Here is a 17,851-nt window from a genome sequence, read left to right as displayed (position 1 = left end):
TAGGAATAGATTAAAATAAAACGAATTTTGTGTTAAAAAGTTTTATTGATAAAAACAAATTATAATTTTTTTACAAGAGAACACGGTATACAATTTTATTAAAGTTATAATATATAAATGTATAATATTTAAATTAATTAATTTTTTACAAAATAAATTTACGATATTACAATTCTTATTATCTATAACAGAAATCTCTAATGTCTAAATTCTAGATATTGCAAAAAAAAAATGCATATACATGTATGTGTATGGTAAAATTAATACATATTATAATAATTTTATAATATATTACAAAATTATACAATATAATATAGTATGTTATATGCATTATTTTATTCATATCTAGATTACATATACTTAAATAACTACTTATCACTTATTATTATTTTTACACTCATTCACTAATTATCACAAAGAAGCGTCGTCCTCTTCATCTTTTATTCACAGTTTTAAAAAGGGGATAAAAGGAGGAGGATTCCTTGGGAGTTTGGGAGCAGGAAGTCTGGAAAGAGGAAGCGGTATAAAAAGAAATAGGAAAGAACGAAAAAGAAGATGCAGAGGGAGAGGGGTGGAAATGGTTGGCAGCCGATCCGTCTCCGGCACGTCTGATTGTTCCCTTAACGATCGGCTGACAGCGAAGACGTATGTCGGTGCCATCAGATAATGCGAGCGGCGTTGATGTGTACGCGGACCCGTGGTACGCGTAAACGTTTTGTAAACGCTTCGCACGTCTCCGTGGCGGCGTTTGTTCGACGACATCTTCATAACGTCCTGGACAAAGAGACTGTCATGTCGCGTCATGCCTCGCGAGCACAGACCGGGGATCCCGAACGATCCAGAAATCGTGGCGCTCAGAGTCTGACTCTTTTTTTCCATCTTTTATCTGATCGAGAAGAAGAATAGCGCGCGATATCTTTGATTTCCAAGCTCGATATGATGAAACTGTAATGAAAATTTAATAAAAAAAAGCATTATTTTTAACATTACTCGTGTTATAATTACTTTCCTACTTACTTCCTTTCCATCTCCCGTTCCCCTGACTCTGAATTCGTTTCCTTTAGCTTCGGATGTCTCGTATTAGACCGTAAAAGACCTGCAATTATCATCAAAGTTTAGTTGATTCGTGAATTAATGTTAATTATTATATCTTAATGTAAAACACTTACATTAAAACCATCTTCATTAAATCTCGCCTCTGAGATCGGTAATGAAACGATGGACAATTATCTTAAACGCGTCACGAATTTTTCCGAATGGGCATTGTTTGAAATAAATAGATATTCTATCTTCCCATCGTTAAATCCTCGAAACGTTGCACGCGAGTACATTCGCAGCGCAACATTGTTTCAGCCGGTGAACTCTCGTTGAACTTTCCGTTCGTGTTCACGCGCCATCGTCGCGTTTAACGAGCCGTTGACGAGTCGTATGAACACGTTTCCCTTCGACGATCGTGCACACGCGCTCCACCGGATCTCGTGTTGGCGTGCGAGTTTGACGCGCCACTTTTAAAACGGATTGACGCGCGTCGGTTTCCCGCTAATGGGTCGGTTTGCATAAGCGCACGACGATAACACCAATTTGACGGATCGTTTCGTGTAACCTATCTAGCTGGCATCGCGTTAGCTCCTTGGATGTGACGCAACGAATCTAAATACGGAACGTTGGAAAGTTAAAATCCTCTTGACAATTCCTTTGGCAGGGGTTTGGCAAGGGAACTGTAAACGAACGAAAGATATAAAAAAGGGAATGGAAGACGTGGATAAATTGATCGAAATAAAGGTAGGTTTAGAAAAGGAAAGAAATTTTCTACTCTTTTCTTTCAATGAATATCGTCGTATTTTATTAAATCAATCTCTCGTTACAGGATAAATAAGACAAACACGTTCAACAATCAAACGGATCCTCCCGTGAAAGCAGCGAGTTGCCAGCTCTCGAAAAGAAGAAGGAATAAACCAGAATAGGGGGCGCGAATGGAGAAGAAAAGATCCATCGAGCCATGTGGCAGGCGCAAACGGTGTGAGTAATGGCGTCGACCAATCGCTTCCAGCTCTTGAAACACGAACGCACCTCTTCAACATGTTTTTTTCCCCTTTCCTTCCTCTCTCTCCTCCCTTTCGCATCTCTCAATATTTCGCTCTCTTCTATCTCGCATCGATGAGATGCGTATAATAACGTTCGAAGCTATCATCAACGGGATCATTATCATCGATCGAACGACAGCCTTCGTGTATAACTCCCCCTCTCTCTCTCTCTCTCTTTCTCTTTCTCTCGCTACCACACGATAACCGGTCACGATACGGGGATGAAACGGCCGTACAAAAGGGGTAGGGATGAGTTTAACGACGAAATTATACCGACGGCGTAACCTCGGTGTCCATGAAGACGTAATATTTTTCGAGCCGGTACGAAACGATCGTTTACGGCCACCTCCAAGGATCTCGAGGGCTCTCTTGCGATTTCGCGCGCCCACGAAAAACGAAGGAGCGCGCGTGCACGGTGGACCCGATTTCCTCTCCTCTTCGTCGCGTACGTGAACCGCTCTTTTGAACCCTCTTGGCCAGAGGCACAGAGGCGTGCTCGAATTAAGCAATGAAATTATCGTACACGCCAACCAACCTCGGCCTCGCTCCATTATTTACTGCGCCCCGAAAACGCTCGATAAATATTAATACCGGTTGGGCAGAGATTGAAACCGTTTCGATCGCTTCTCCTCTCTTTCCCTTTTCTTCCATTGTCGTGTTCGCCGTTCTATGCGCGTATGTATATGTGTATAATTTCGTTAGGCGTGTCGTTGAGAGTGTATATATTATACAGGCGTGGATGGAGGGAAAGGCGGAGGTATGGAGGATACGTTTGTGTCGGTTGGTTGGTCGTAGATTGCGTTTAGATTTTGGTTAGATTTATCTAGCGAACTAATTTTAGATATTTTTTTTTTCTTTCGAAAAATATGCACGCTATATTTGATGTCTTTACACGTAATACGATCTATTTCAACGGAATAATATTAATATTTCACGAGAGATGCAGAAAGAAAATTATTTTTCGTGAATATTTATTTACGCGAAATTTATATGTAAATGAAATACACGAGTTATCTTATGCGCAAACGCGATAAATTTTAAAAATCTATTTGAAACGAAGAATTATCCCGAACAATTGAACGAGAGTTTCGAAATCAATTTCACGAATTTGTTTATTTAGAAAACTTGCAATCCAAAAATGACGGATTTATAAAGGTACTTTTGAGGTAGGAGAATACATCGTCGCGCTTAATTCGATCGTTACACGCGAACGTTCCATTGCCGCGGTCTTAATTGCATTATTGGATAAAGTTCTTTGCGAAAATGAGGACAACCGGTCGGTATAAGGAGGTAAGAAGCATCGGTAGGGCTTCTCATAAATGGCTACCAACGATTCACGGCGACCACCTTGCTCGCTTTCTCAATAAACAGAACCGTTCTAACATGACCATTCTCAAACTTGTTTCATTCCTTTTCTTTACCAACAACGATGGCGTAACAAGGCGGTGACGTTTTATACGTTATACATATCGTACACACACACACGCATACGTACATACATACACAAGAGAAAAAAGCCAAATTCTTTAGAAAATACGGATACCAATTACGGATCCTCGGCTTCCCCCACAAAATAAGAAAAAAGTAGTTTCTATAATTGCGAGCCTGGAAAGCCAGACTCACCAATAGACTTCCGTGGATCGAACGGTCGTCAAAAATCTGCCGGCAACCAGCCGTTTCCTGGCGAGAAACGAGCCGCTGAAACCGCAAACGGCCGTCAGAAATATCGGTTTCCGCTCGCTCGAGATTTCCCAAAACGTTGGCCGAAGAAATATCCCCGGATCCATCGGTCGTCGGCCGGCAGTAAAACTTTAGGATGGGCGTGGAATTGGCGAACAGCCGCAAATGGTGGTGCTTCCACGATTCGGGCGCAGCTTGCTCCTTCCCCGGATTATCCCGGGAAGTAGCCGTTTCCGCGGCCAATATGGCGGCGCGGCGCAAGAACGGGAGAACCGCTCGCCCAGGATATTAACCAATTGTCCACCAGGCAATCGAGAATTTCTTCTTTCCCCTCTTCCTTTACCTCGAACTGGATGATCGATGATCCTGGAATCAAGAAAATTGCCACGATTATCTTCTTCTTCCGAGGCCACGCTGAGTTACGCGAACCGTCCCCGCCTATCCCGGTTCCAGAAAACGGCTCGCGATGAAATTATAACTGTATAAAATTCTTCCATGATTATCCTGATTATCGGGCAAGCAGATTCTCCTTGAAAATCGATTTTCTGAAACTCTCGCTCGTCGCGATTTGTTCCGTGCATTCGTTACCGAGGAGGACGGCGAGGAAGGTAAGATGACGGGTGGGAGAAAATCTGTAGATTCGTCACGTAGTATTTCTGTCCAGAGATTTTCAGATGAGAAAATCTCGCCTCGTGGAACAAATTCTTCGGCGTGACTAACGGCGAAGTCACAATATTTAAGGCTGGGAGCCGATCGCGAAACATCGGGATCGGCTCGAATTTTTGGAATGCTACCTGGGAGAAACGCGCGGCTCCTTTAACCGTTTCAGCCGTGTGACGAATCGTTGGAGCATCAGTTTTCAAATTCGACGTTTCCTGCGTTAAATATCGCGTGGTGCTTTGCGGTATTTCGGGGATACCTGTCCGTTTCGGGGGGCGGTTCGCAAGATTTTCTTTCGAGATAGGGAAAAGCTTTCCTCGTTTCGAAAGCGTGCACCCTTTTGGCGCGCGTGTGCGAAGGAGGATCGTAAATAAGGAGAGAGAAAAAGAGAAGGGGGAGAGACGATCAACGAGAATGTTGTTTGTAATACTTTTTCCAAGATAATAATTTTTCTTTTTTTTTTCAGTCGATGACAGCGAGCAACTCGATAAACTCGTTCCGCGTTGCGATCGTGGGAGACACAATGCGTTCATAAATTCGCGATGGAAGTGTCGAACTTGCCCGAGGGTTTCGCCGCCATTGCGACGCTCGCTTATTGGCCCCCAGCGACAGAAGATAATTGTAGCACGGAAGCCTGTACGACGTTGAGATTGATATCGACGTATTAATTTAAAATTTTCGTACATAAATATAAAGCGGAATGTAAAAGGATAATGGAGAGTTTATCCTCCTTTCACTTTTGTATTGTAATTAATTAAATAAATAAATAAAGCAAATTTCAATCGATATCTTTAGTATTTATAAATTCGATTACCCACCGATAATTTATCCTCCTCCCTCCTATGTAATTAAAAAAGAATTATATTATTAAATAAATTAAAAAAGATCTGATCGATACTCTCTCAAAGCTTTCATATATTCGTACAAGTAACAATATCGCTTATAATTTCTCTAAATATCGATTCACAAATATAAATTTCCACGACTTACTTAAATCACCAATTATACTCGACAAAGAATATCATGGAACTATAGAAAATCATCGCCCCAGTTTACCATACAATTTAAAATTTCCAAATAAAATCAACTTCAACCACGCAAAGAAAAAAAAATATCTCCTACATCCTTTTCCCCATGGAAAACTCCACGATCTTACCAAACTCAAACACCCCGAGGAATCTGTTTAATCAAAAGCAAAAATCGTGGTCTCGAGTCGAAGGGGGAGGGGAAAAAAAAAAAAAAAAAGGCCACGCGATCCGGCCGCGCGACAACGTCGGTGGAGCGCGAGACGGCCGAAGAAGGTAATACGGTCGAGGAGCAAAAGGGCCGAAAGACATCGTCCGTCGAGTAATTACATGCCCCGGGAGAGGCCGGCAATGGGATCCGAGGAACCCGCGCGGTTAGAAGTAGGTGGTTAAGGGTTTAGGTGTGCCGCGCTCGAGTGGCGGAAGGGGGACAGAGGAAGAAACAACACCGAGAGGGAAGGGAGAGGGAGAGAGAGAGAGAGAGAGAAAGGGAGAGAGAGGGTAGTTAGACGAGAGAGAGAAAGGGAGAGAGGGTTTACCTCTATATAGGCTGGCGTGACGTCCCCGTGGTGGTGGGATAGCCGGCGCGAGAGCACTATATTACATCATTGGCGGCCATTTTGGACCACCCAAGTCGCTGTCAGAGCATAAAAAATATGAAGTTCTTTTAGGGCCGCCTTTTTTCCGTGCCGCAAGCGGCGCGGCTCTGCCGGATCGTACCGTAACGCAGAAAGGCGGCGCGAACGAGAGAGAAAGAGAGAAAGAGAGAGAGAGAGAGAAACAGGTGGAGAGAGGATCGAGGAGAAAGGAGGACAGGGTGGAGATTGCTGGAACGAGGAGAGAACGAGAATCGGGCGGAAGGTTGGAGAGAACGGGAGGGAAAAGAAGAGGAAGATGAGGAAGAAGGGGGTGGAAGAGGGGGTCGCTTCTTTGTAGGAAAGACTGAGAGGCGAATGTGAGAGGAGGAAGGGAGGGCGAGGGAACGAGAGAAAGAGAATGGAGCAGGACTCGAAGAGAAATTTAGAAATCGAAGAAACGTGAAGAAGGTGTTCATCGAGGGTAATGGGGTGGAAGATGAGAATCGAGGGGGTTGAGGGACGAACAGCATCCCGAGGCACGCTTCGAAAGGAAAGCGTCGAGTTGCCGATAAAAGGGAAAAGAATAAAGTATCGATGAAAATGAAAATATATATATATATATATATATATATTTCTTTAGGGAACGTGGGAAAATTATTGACAATTGTTGGAAAATCAACGATGAAGATTCATTTCGTTTCATTTCATAGATGATTTAAATAATTGAAGAAAGAAATTTAACAAAATATGGTACCAAAAAGAAATCAAGAAGGGCCACGCAAGGAGATAGAAGTAGGCATCGAATGGATGAGAGGAGAGAGAAAAAAAATGCAGAGCAAAAGGAGGCGAAAGGCTGCAGGGTCTGTTCGCGAGGAACGAAAAGAAAGATATACTTATGTAGTTAGGCTGGATGGTTCCGTCCGCCATCGCCGTGGCGCACTTTTTAAACGATTACTTATCTTCCCTCGTTTTCCATTCTCTTCCAACGTGATGAACCGGGATGAACGTCCCTCGTGGACGTCTCGTGATTTAACAATAGAGAACGATCGTTAAAGTTGCCTCAAAGAATCGTCGTTTCATTTAATAAAAAAGTTCTTACGTAACATGTCGGATTGCGCGCCAATTTGTTTGTTTGCTTTTGAAATTTTTCACGCGCTACATAGTAGGCGCATATTTTTTCCACATCTGTTTATATGTCAACAAAGATTGCATTAACACGGCGGTAATGGCGTATCGATTGCATCACTTCACTGACGAAATTGAGCCTACGGAGTGTCAGAGGTAACGTTTTCAATTCCAACTCCCACACCGAGGTGGTAACGAGCCATCAAGTTCGCTGGTAATCGAATGCCAACCGCGGCTTCGTGTTTGTTCTAACGCCTTCGCGAGAAACATGAAGCTAACTAATCGCTGTCTATACGTATACCTTTACGTATCTCTGATACGCCTTTCACTCCTAAATTTAACACGTGGGTTATTGCTTCTTTTTTTCCTTTTTTCGCCGTACTTCTATTCATCTTACTTAGCTTCAAAGATTCGTTTCTTTTTTTATATATAAAGTTTGAAGAAATCCAAGAGTCGATAATAATTCTTCATAATTTTTCTTTTTTTCCCTCGCGTTTCTTCTCGCGAAGAGAAAGAAAATTGCAAGATGAACATTTCTCGCAGATGCAGATAAGTCACGCCACGGAACACGATCGAGGGGATTCTCCAGGGGAGGTGTACAGAAGAATAAAGGGAACGATTATTTTCAAGGCAATAACTCAAGGCCGGCCGGTTAAACGTAATATCTCTTAAAACTCGACGCAAGATTAAACGCTAGCACAATTAATCACCATCGACGGTTAAGCCTCTCGCGAAAATCGATATATCGCGCGCCGCTATCTTCCCTCGAAAACCTTTTGCGCAAGACACGCGGCTCGTGATGGGTGAATTTATTATTGGTAATCGTGAATAACGACCGAGCTCGTTGTTTTCGATCATGAGAAATCAGCCTTCGGAGCCAGCATCGGCTCAACAACTTGCAATAAAAGCGGAAGCTAATTACATTTATTAAAACCTATCCGAGTCTCGGAGACCCGGTCGCATCTATTATATCCGAGGAATATCACGAATATCGGAACGAAATTACTTTCGAAATTCATTTTTCTCCTATTAATACGTTCCATCAATTTAGATCGATTCAAGATTTTTAAAGCCTCGTCCATTTTCGCGACCACCTCCCCTACCTTAACACCGATTCTCCATCCATATAATCCACGATCTATTTCTCCTTTCGAACATCTTCTTCTAAACTTTCTACAGGACTTCCTCTAATTGCAATCCAATTTAATTTCTTACACGAAACGCGTGGAGAAAAAGAAAAGCATCTTTCGCTTCTCTCGTTCTCCAATCTCCCTCTAATATAAAATTGACAAAGGAAAGATGGTTCGGCTCGTGTACGGAAGCGTGGTGAATCGGGAATCGATCGGGTTAATATCGAACAGCGAACGATAAAGGGAGCGAGCGAAGAGGAAGCCGGGATACAAATTTATTCGCGGAGCGTGTTTGGTAGGCGTTGGGAGTGACGCAGCCCGCGCGGCCAATTTATTCCGGCGCGGTAAAAGGGCCTTGAGACCTCGAGAAGACGAAGCTGCCGCCACGATCAAGTCATTCCATTATCTGAATTGAGTGCTGCTCGTGGGTACCTGCAATCAGTTTTTTTCCCCACCCCTTGCTGCGCCCCTACCTCCTCTCCCGCGCATCCTCCCGTCACGCCCTCGAGATCCTCGCCCGAAATGAACAAGCAAAGTATCAAGGATGGAGACGGAGGCGAGGGTTGTTGAACGGTTGTTGCACACGGCCTTATTACGAGTAATAAGCGATTCCCTCTCCTTATTTTTGCTATGTGCACCATTGGTTTCGGGAAATTCGTTGGATTTTGTAGACGAGAGAGAGACAGAGAGAGAGAGAGAGGGGGAGTTGTGCAGTCGAGGTAATTAAGGGGTTGGAGGAGAAGTATTTGTCTCGTAAAGAGCAACGGTGAACAATCTAAGAGAAAATCTTCTCGAAAGGACGAAAGTAATATGTAATTTAGGTAACGTTTATTCTTATATTTCATATATTTCGGTAATGATAGTTGGGTAATTTCACTGATCATCTCCTTTATTTCATTTTAATTTCTCTTTTTTTTTCCAGATACTCGAATTAAGGCCAGGTCGCGCGTTTTCTTTTTTGCGTAAACGATTTCAAGTTTTCGTAAATCTTCGAGCCAAGCCATCATCTCTCGCTCGTGATATTAAAATAATCACGGATTTCCATGGTGCGATAATCGCGATTAATTGCGCACCTCGGCCGCGTAAATTACGGCCAACTCGAGATATCCTGCGCCGATCTCTGTCGGCGGTGCCGCGTCTCCCTTCCCTTTCGCTCTTTTTCCTTTTCCCCTTTCCTCTTTTTTTCGCGAGCGTGCGGATCGATCCGATCGACGGAAGCGGGGTTCGAGATCTCGAATGTGGGGGCACCCTCGAGCGGCAACAACGCGGCCCGAATTACGGGATCATTAAATTCAATTTGGCATTAAAATATTGCCTGCTAATAAGAATCGCGCCGGCAGTGCATGTACCTGACGCATAATTGCATTATTATGCTCTCCCTTTTAGCGAACAAATTGCTCCCTCCCCCCTCTCCCCCTCCCTCGCCTCTTTCTACCACGAAGCTGACCGATTTTTCTCCTCCCACCTTCGACGATTCTCCCCCGTCATTCCTCTCTTTTCCTATTCCTTCTCTCTTTCTCGCTCTCTCTGTCTCTCTTCATCGCACTGATTTTTCTACGCCTCGTCGATCTCGTGAGAAATTACTCGAAGATGTTGGAGGTTACGTTTTGAGAAAGATGGAAAGGTTGTTGAAAGATTGGAAAAAATGGCCGCAAAAATGTATATTTTTCACGCGAGCGCGATGGCGAACGAGGGTGAACGATTCCAGACACGGATGGCGTAAGATAGGAATTTTAAGGAGCATTGTGCGTAATTATTTTCGCATTTAGATCAGTCGGGCGATAAGTTTTCATACGGCTTGTTAATATTATAATTCGACCGTTCGTATTGCACAATGTGCGCGCGTGTGTGTGTATGTGTGTCTACCGTGATAATTAAAAATTATCTCGACTACTCCTCGATTTATCCTCGTCCGTTTATCCTCCTTGCTCCTCTTTCTTCGACTTTCCTCTCAGGCAAGCGCAACGAATATCGACGCTTTCGTGAGAAATTATGCAAGTCCCCGAGCCCACTTTATGCCGGTAATTATTTTGTCGCTTTTTATTCCAGCCACTGTGCGTGCTGCTTCACTTCGCCTCGCCTTCTTCCACCCATCTCCCTCTTCTTTCCCCTTTCTTCCTCTTCTTCTGCCCCCTTTTCGCTCGCCATCCCTTCCCTGCATCTCCCTCCTTTTTTCCCCCCCATTTCCTGCCATCTCCAACTTCCTTTTTCCCGCTTTTTTGTCCCCTCTCCTGGATTTTCAACTGGAAGACCGAGTGAAAATAACCGAGAAGATCGAATGATTTTTCCTCGTCGATTCATCCATGCTTTTACCCCGAGTGTCGATCACGTTAATGACGAAGAAACGCTTGGGATTGAATATGCAGTTGGTATTTTAAGCGATAAATTCTAGTTAAAAATATCACTATTAGTTGCAATCTGACTTCTGGTGTTGGCAAATTGCGATGAAGAAGAATATCCTTGAATTGATTCTAACAGCATAATCTAACATTCCATTCTTAACTCGAGAGTTTCTTCGATTGTGGAGAAGTAACAGCACCGTAAGCACGCATCGTGAATAAATTTCGTTCCAATGTTTTTACTAAACTCGTGCTCGTCACGGTATTACATTGTATTTCTGAATGGTATCTCCGTTTCGCAGGAAACGCGATTAGATCACAGACGAAGAAACGTTTGGAGAAACGTTAAGCTTATAATATAAACGGAGTGAGGCGCGTGTATTCCTTCAGAAACAATGATACAATCATTAATCATCGAATCAACCTTGCAATTTACTTGTCATTCACGTTTTCTTCGGTATAATTCTATAATCACTTTATCTGGATAAAGTTTAAATTTTTTAATATTGGAGCAATAAGTCCCAGTTGTAATCTTTGTAATTTACTTGTCATTAACTTTTTCTTTTAACGTAATCATTTCATTTATATGAATGGGTAAAGCAAAGATTCATCATAAAGCAAAGAATTTTTTGTTTTTATTTTTATCTTTATCACTAGAACAGCTTCGAGAGTAACTTTGTAATTTACTTTTTTCTCCGATCATACTTCTATGATCACTTTATCTATAAACAGTTGGATCAGAGGTAAAAAACCTGACACGTTTGCACAAAGAATTTTTCGACTTTGCATCGGGAATCTCTCTTAATCGATCTTTCATCCTTGTTTATCTGTAATTGGCTGTAATTGCTCCTGCCAACGGGGAAATTCTTGCTACCGTTCCGATTGGGTAAGCATCATTGCTCGCGAATATGGCGAGCTAACCGATCGGTATTCGCTCATGTCATAGAAAATCTGCCGCGTTACCTTTTGCAATAGTCGCTTGTTATTACGTGAACACGAACGTCTTTCCTTTAACGGGTGTAATCGCCAACCACGTTAAAATGGCGCGTAATTCAAGGAAGCCGAACGAGCGTTCAACGCAGATGTCGAAACTCCTTTAAACGAGCAAATTTATGCATTTATATTCGATATATTCGAGCACCTTGCACGTTCACGAATTTCCAAAAATTCGATCGAAACGTCTGAAACGAGGTAACCCATGTGCCTTCGACATTTTATTTCTCGACAACTTTTATAAAAAAAATTAATACCTATCGTCCGCCATCGCTGGCAGACATTCTGTGGGCGCAAGGTGCAAGACGGAAACGCGGCGCGACCGCAGAGAAGAGGTCCTCTCGTTCTTCCAGGTGGCCACCGCCATCAGCGTGAAACCTCGACGATAGGTGGAGGGGTAAGGGGGTGATAGTTTAAACGTTAAAGCCGAAAGTTTCACGAGGCTGGAAAGTCGAGAGGTCCACGATCTAATCTACCGGGATTTATCCTCTCCAGCCCCCTTTCGGCGCCATAATATCTGCGGGCGCAGCTGCTGCTGCCGTTTCGGCTATCCTTTCTGGTAGGCGGCGACTTATCTCTACTTTACGACTGACTACGTTCGACGCTTAACGTCGAATCCGGCCGGTGCTGCATGGCCACAGATAAAATGGTGGTCCACCGTCCCCGTCCCCGTGGTGGCCATTTTGCCTCTAATTAATTGACGAGGCTATTCCTTTCTCTCCCCCTCTCTCTCTCTCTCTTTGTGGCCGGGGTATCGGCCACCAAAAACCCTTGGCCAGCCTCCCGAGATATCCTCTTCGACCGCTTTAATGTATTCGGATACCTATCTCGCCTCTTTGGTCGCCTCCTCGCTGGCCGGGACAAGCTCCTACGTTTAAATTTCACATTGACTGACGATTCAATGCCGCTGCCGGTCGGCCCTTAAATGTAAATCCTGGTCGGTCGGGAGGAAGACGCCACGCTCATAGCAATCGTGTGTCACCGACCCTTGTCTCGACGCGAGACGCTTGTCCCCGATACTCTTCGATGCCTCTCTGCTCGGCGTCGACGCCTGTTCTCGCGCTTCGCGATACGTGTCGCCGGTATACCGCCGTTCACACCTTGTTTCCTCCCTTTGGATCGCGATTGTCCGCGGGAACAGTGCGCAGGGAGGACAAGAAGAGTGGTCGAACAAGCACGATTCACTTCGATAACGACTTAAACTTAAAATCGTGGGATTGATCAAACTACTTGGTTGATTAACCATCCATATATAATCGTTGAATTCGTATGATCATCTTTTCCCAACTGTTCGTCGCAATTCTGATTACAACACCCATTTCTTCCCTATTTCGCCCACCATCTTCCTTTCACCCTAGACGATTCACGATTCTCCCCGAGACAAAGGAGTTCAGTTCGCCTGGCAAAATGGTAATAACCCGTAGACCGCAAAAGCTGGAGAAGGTGTCGCGGCGAGTTTGCAACGCGATTCACCGATTGTACCGAGGAAGAGTTTCGCAACAATAAGCCGCTTCGTTTTTCTCCGTGCCTTAAACGGCCGCTTCTCTCTCTCTCTCGGTCGCTTAGGAAAGGAAGATCGTAATCTGAATGGGCCTCGGTGTTGTTGCCGGCGTGGCGGGTGCCAGCGGCAGATAGGAATCACCTGGAGGATCCCGCGTATCGTGGTCCCCGGGGCACACTGTGTGTACACGTACAGGCGCAATCCACGCTCGGGATATAGGATAACGTAGGACCCCACTTAGCTACTAATGCTGTCGCTACTCGCCCTTTCCCAGCGTAAATTATGTCCTCGAGCAGGATCGTCCGTTTTGCCCGCGACCGCCCTCGCCCACGAGGAATATAACACGATCTCAGGGCTAATCGGCTCTCTCGTACCGTGGCCGGGACCGACAACCGCTACCAGAGGTAATCCCAGAGGACTCTTGGACCGGATCCAAGATGCCGGCTAATCAGTTTCTTTCTCTTCTTTTTCTGATTTCTCTCTCTCGCTCTTTCTTTTTTTTCTTTTCTTTATATTGGCACCGTTGATACCGAGGAAGACGACGGTTGTAAGGGGATACCTCGACGATCGTGTTCCATTTCCAGCAACCGGAGAAACTACTGTTGGAAAGCGGTTTTTTCTTTTCTTTTTTTTTTTATTACGACGAGGCTCGTATCGAAAGGGAAATAAAGAGGGGAGAGGATTCAATATATCGTTTTTTGATAGGTGAGGTGAGAGTTTTACTTTTACGTTGGAGAGAAGAAAGAAATAGAAAAGGAATTTGTTTTTTTTTATTATTATTAATAGAAATTATTATTATATTCGATGAGGAATAAATAATCGTAAAGCTTCAAATGATATATCGAGGATGTAGAGAGAAGGAGGAAATTCAATTCAAGTGGAAACGGAGATATAGCCTTCTCCATCTTCTGGAGAAAAGAGGAATTTTTTTAACGAGGGATAAATAACAATCTGTTCATTGATCGAAACAGAGTTCTAATTAAGTCTTCAAGATCCAGGGAACTCGATCAATTTTCAAGCGAATATTCAACCCTATCCTCGCCGAATAGGCCCTATCTGGTTGGCGATTCAATAAAACCGTGGACTCGTGCAACGCTCTATGCAAAGTTGGAGAAGTTGGAAGCCGTCAGCTCGGCGAGAAAGCCGGCCTCGTTAGCGTCATTTCAGATCGGATCGCGTTGGCCGCACCGGATCGAAGAATAGAGAAGAAAAGGTAGGTGGTGTTGTAGCGATGGGAGAAACGGGTGATTTGTGGCTTTTCCCGGTACCACGCGACGTTCACCCCGACAATTTGTATTTCCGATTTCTATGGCGAACGCTTCAGGGCTGCCAGGTGTTGGAAAGGTGGCTGTTAGACGGTTCGCGTAACTCGTCTCATTGTGTCGGCGATTTTTGAGATGCGGGGTTGTTGCGTGTTACCCAGAGCCACGAGCAGAACGTGAGGTAGCCGAGAAGAAACGTCTAACAAGGGATCAGAGTTTCGAGAAGGGACGGATAAGGATGTCTTCTCGACTCGTGGATCGAGAGATGAACGAGAGGAAAGAAATTTGAAATCGGGGCTATAATCTTCCTCCCCTGTTATTTTTTTTTAATTCAGAAAATTAACTGAAATTAAAATTATGTGCTCTGCGAAGAGAGAAATAGAGAGAAGCCAGAAGAAAACCAAGAAGAGAAAGCAATTCGAAATAATTAAAGTTAAGCTTACTTATAATATATGGCAAGCTGAAGAATGAACAGATTAATCAAAACCTCGAACGAAATAGGGAAGAAGAAATTCTAACGTCGAAATAACGTGGAATACAAGCAGAAGAGATCCTCGAATAAGGAGCACCCCGTGAATTCGACGTTTTAAGAGTCACACGTGGACTTTTAGTGAACGCGTCGTCCCATTGTGGCGATCGTGGGGTGGTCTCTAGGACAAATCTGTCTTTTGTGGCGACGCTCGGTGGCGTTCATTCTCTATTGCGGTAACGTCGACAGCGAGCATGGCAACAACAGCAACGACAATACCCGTGTACAAACGATCGAGTGGGCGGTAGCCGTGTTTTCGGCTGTGCTGTCCCTTTCATTGTCGCCCCAAGGGCGCAGGCTCTTCTCGATTTCTCCGTCGGTGAAGCCCTGCTGGCAGGACACGCGCGTCTTGCATTCATCCTCCACGTCACATCGCTTGTTACGCTATTACTCTTTTCTAGAGTATCGCTTTCCTCTTTTGCACTTTTGCGTAGAAATAAATGTCGCATCGAATATCAAGTTTACAATAAAAGTTTCTTTCTTTCGGAATGAAAAATGTTTACTTCTCGATCTATCACAGAAACTTTCTTCTGCTTTTTTTCGAATTTTACTGATTCTCCGCAATAAAGTCAATTTCATAGTCGTTACGAGTTCCCAAGCGTCGCGAGAAATCTGGTATGATCCGCGGATCCGTTGTCTTTTTTCTTTTTTTCGAGGGTGCGTGCACAAAACGTGGGACGCAAAGCCGGTTTCCATCGAAATGGAACATAGGCATCAGCGATGATCCCCGTGCGAGGCGCCAGCTGGCTCATATTGAAACCAACCCCCTATCGTGCTCGACCATTGCCCTCCCTTCCATCCTTCTACAAAGAACCTAAATCATTTTCAACCCCTCTACCGATACTTCCTGCGTGCACTAACTACCCCTGGTTTCCTCAGGAGCCACACCCTGGCAGGCCAGGCTCCACCTACTGAAAGATCTAGCGTTTATAGAGTCCTCCTTCACGAGTCAATAGAGTTAATTCGATTTTTTTTCTTCTTTTTTTATTCGTGGATACACTTTTGACAAATAATTTTTATCATAATGTATTATAATGTATGAAAATTTTGAAAATGGGCAACAGAGGATCTCGTGATAGCTCTGAAATTCGAAGTCTCCTGCGAAGAAAACAATGCTAAACGGATTAAATTATTCGAGATTTGTATAATTTTGTCAAATTTGATCGATGAATTAACACAACGCGCAAAGGAAAAGAAAGAAGCGTCATGTTCGACAAGAGTTTTTTTTTAATCGATATTTATTGCATTCTTGTTTTTGTTGCAAATAATAGCATAGGAGGCATACAATTTATCGAAACGATTTCAATTTGAAAGATGCTTCCCTCTTTGTCTTCCTGGTGAGACTGGTAATTAGATAATAATCACCTGTGGACCTGACAGAGCAATCCAAGCGACCGAATAACGACTCGCGCGGTTGACAAGAGCAAAGACAAACGATGATCGCGAGTGGAAAGGTAAAATCATTAGCCGCGAACAAAGCCCGAGCCGAGTATGTGTACGAACATACATTGTGTGTGGACTCAAGTGTTCCTCATCCTTGGTGAATTGGAACAACACTTTCGTTGCCAGACGCGAGAAGATTGATAGTGCAACATTCTGTTCACGAAAAATATTCCAGAAACTATGATCGTACGAGGGAACGAATGGTTTTCAACCATTTTTGTCCCTTCTTGTTAAATGAGAAGCAAGCTCTTTTAAGTACCAAGTACGGATCATTCTCCAACGTCGTACAGCTGTGCAAATAAGGAGTAAAGACGGCGCTGCTCGAGTAATTCAGACCTCATTTCGCTTAAATAACATTGATACAACCGATTGCCATCGATCCTCTTAATTGATTTTGGTCTATTAATCGAGCTGCTTTAACCGTATCCGTGCTTGTCTCCATTAATCATTCCTTTTCGGTTCTTTCGTCGAACGCCAAATAGATGTTCTACTTTTTTCTTTTCCCCCTCCCCCATTCAGTTTGGACAGGTTAAATTGTAATTGCAAATTTTTACGAAACTCGATTGTTCCTTTAATTGATTTTTCTTTATCGAAAAGGTTTTTGGTTCTTTTTCCTATTCATATAAAAATAAAGAAATCTTTATATCAAAAATATCCTTTGTCAATATCCTGTGATCTAATATCCTATAAATCTTTGATCGATTAATTGAATTTAATATACTAATTTCACGTTTTTCTATATATAGACAAAGAAACCTTTCGCGAAGTACTCTTCAAATTTTCTTAACTCTGCTCGATCGATCGACTAAACTTGATCTCGATTCACATTATTAATACAGATATTTCACGTTCTCCGAATAGATATAAAGAAATCTTTGGCGTAGAGCTCCGGAGTTTAAAACTTGGAGCGATCCCGAGGCCAGGCAAAAAGAAAGAGAAACTCTCTGGTCACGAGTTTCATTGGCCGACAAGAAAAGACCCGGCCACCAATGTACGGTGTTCATCGGTTGAATTCGAGCCGCTTCGAAGGTCCACGTCGTAATAGAATCGTTCGATACGGACACGAAACCGAGGCGAACGAGACGCTGAAGACGTAATTACGTAGGATCGAATTGCCGCCAGGACCTGACAAGTTCTTTCGGTTTTGCTAAGAAGAAAAAGAAAAAAAAAAGATCCGCGAGAAAGTACCATGGATGAAATCGCCGCTTTCATAAACCGTCGTGGAACCGACGCTAAAACAATCGCAAGAATTCTCGTGAAGAATTCAAGATCCATTACAACGTGGCAATTAGAATTTTTACACAACTGAACGTATTAATATGATTCTGAGATGGAATTTGGATAATAAACTGGAGAATCGACTTGGACTTTTCGATCCACTCGAGATAATTTTGTCGAGAGAGAGAGAGAGAGAGAAGGAAGGCCATCAGGTAAAAACGAGATTGGAACGAAGGTTTCTCGAGAAAAGAGACTTGGATAATCGCGGGTCTCGACTTGCTCGA

The 17,851-nt window shown here is 43.6% G+C and overlaps 1 long non-coding RNA gene across 1 annotated transcript in view; it reads right to left on the bottom strand.

The window, feature by feature from the left end:
* Nucleotides 1-253: 253 nt before the first annotated feature.
* LOC114577807 (uncharacterized) overlaps nt 254-17,851 on the bottom strand; it is a 103,295-nt gene continuing 85,697 nt past the window's right edge. The window contains exons 3-5 of the long non-coding RNA XR_009832882.1: nt 1,170-4,130; nt 1,018-1,096; nt 254-945 (exon numbers count right to left, since the gene is read on the bottom strand). This is a non-coding gene — a long non-coding RNA (uncharacterized LOC114577807). The remainder of the gene's footprint in view (nt 946-1,017; nt 1,097-1,169; nt 4,131-17,851) is intronic.

Source organism: Apis cerana, linkage group LG1 (genome assembly GCF_029169275.1).
Source record: "Apis cerana isolate GH-2021 linkage group LG1, AcerK_1.0, whole genome shotgun sequence".
NCBI lineage: Eukaryota > Metazoa > Arthropoda > Insecta > Hymenoptera > Apidae > Apis > Apis cerana.
Note: the sequence above shows the minus strand (reverse complement) of the source record. Positions and strands in the feature narration are given on the sequence as shown.